This window comes from Oryctolagus cuniculus, chromosome 19 (genome assembly GCF_964237555.1).
Source record: "Oryctolagus cuniculus chromosome 19, mOryCun1.1, whole genome shotgun sequence".
Taxonomy (NCBI): Eukaryota; Metazoa; Chordata; class Mammalia; order Lagomorpha; family Leporidae; genus Oryctolagus; species Oryctolagus cuniculus.
The window spans coordinates 50,615,621-50,617,597 of NC_091450.1; positions in this window are offsets into that span (position 1 = coordinate 50,615,621).

Here is a 1,977-nt window from a genome sequence, read left to right on the forward strand (position 1 = left end):
CATCCCTCCCCAGGTGCCGTCGCCTCCTCTGACTCCGCCTTCAAGCCTGGTCCCTGTCATTCACACTCAGCACAGGGGACGGGGCGTGAGCTCCGCCGTAGCCATGAGAAGCCACACGGAGCTGCGGGCTAAGAAGCCGCTCGGGATCCCTGCCCCTCTACTGGGTGCCTGGGGTTTCAGTCCCAGTTCTGCTTCCTAGTCCGCTTCCTGCTAACGTCCGCTCGGAAAGCAGCAGGTGATGGCTCCCTGCTACCACCCGGGATGCCCGCATCCCAGAACGGGAGACCTGGCTTGACTTCCGGGCTCCTGGCTTGGGCCTGACCTGGCCCTGGCTACTGCAGGGCATCTGGGGTGTGAACCAGTGGATAAGAAAATTCTCTCTGCCTCTCCAAAAAACAAAGCCACAAAGTAGGAGTGGGCATTTGGCCTAGTGGTCAATATCCGGCTTTGGCTCCTGACTGTGGGAGGCAGTGAGCGGCTGGGCACCTGCTACCCACATGGGATAACTGGACATGAGATGTCCCTGGACATCTGGGGAGAGAACCTGTGGACAGGGTCTCTGTTGAAACAAAACAAGGGCCACAGGCGTTCGCCAGGCACACTGTACGGCTGCTGCAGAGGCCTGCAGTTCTACCGAGTCCCCAGCGGTGGCGCTGTGCACGCCTTCAGCCCGTGGAGGACAGAGCCCTGCAGGTGGATCTGCGGGGTTCGAGGGGGTGCATTCTTAAGTATTTTCCAGCTGCCTTCCCCTGAAGCTTTGCTCTGACTCCTCTTCCACAGCCCTTGCAGCGTCACAGCTCTTCTTCAGCGTCCGTCTTCGAAACCCGCGTGCGGAGGCACAGCAGGCGTGGGCGGCTGGCTTTGAGGCCTCTCTGGCTGTCTGACCGCCACACGGGAGGTGGCCGAAAAGGGAGATGCACAGGTGACCCTGCAGGAGTGACCAGGCCGGGCTGGCAGCAGGCCAGGTGGAGACTGGGCGTGGGAACGGCGACGGCCTGGTCTGCGCCCTCCTGCACCTAGGGGGACGAAGGGACCTGGGTGGGGGGGGGGGACGCCAGGTGAAGCCAGGCCACAGCTGTGGGGCTGCAGATACAGGTCTTGGAGGCTTCAGCAAGCGGCTCACAGCCACTGTCCTGGGGCTTGTGCTGCAGGGTGAGGCGGGACAGGAGGCCTCCTGAGTCCCCGGCTGCACCCCCAGCCTGCTGCATAGGAACCCACTTTCTCTGGGGCGCAGGCCGGGAGCCTCCGGGGTTAGGGAGCACACCCAGCTCCTGGCACAGCTCACAGGCTGGCCAGGGCCCCTGTCCTTGCCCCTGGACGCTGAGTGTCTGCACCGCACCTGAAACTGAGGCAGGGGTGCGGGGGAGGTGATGGGAAGAGCCAGGCTGAGATAAGCCAGCCCAAGGGCACGGAGCGTGGAGTTCAGGGAAGATGGGGTCCAGTCCCATGAGGACAAGGAACTGCACGGGCAAGAGCCTGCCCAAGCGAGCTGCGGGGACGGCTGCAGGCCCAGAGCAGCCGGCGTGGACGACACTCCTCAGAAGGCTGGCCAGTCAGACCAGGGGTGGAGAGGGCACACGGGCCGGGGCACAGGACCCAGGGCCGGCTGGGCATTGTGGGAGAGACCTGGGCTGACCAGAACAGACAGCGGGGACAGGCATAGAGGCCCGGGTGGCACTGCCGAGAGGGAGGAGCTCCTGGCCCCAGAGGGAGCACAGCCCACTGGCCCAGGCAGGTCCATGCTGGGCACGCCCGGGGCTGAGCTGGTGCCGAGGACCTCCGAGACCCCATGCCCCTCGGCTACCCACAGGGGACAGGTGTCAGGAAGCCCCAGGCCAAGTGTGCAGCGCTTCATGAGGAGGCAAACCCATCGGCACGGCACGGCACGGCTGTGGCCCCGGAACACCCACGGGATCCCCGGCAAGGGGCCTCGGCCAACGGCCCCCTCCCCACCTGCTGACTTCCGACGCTGCGCTG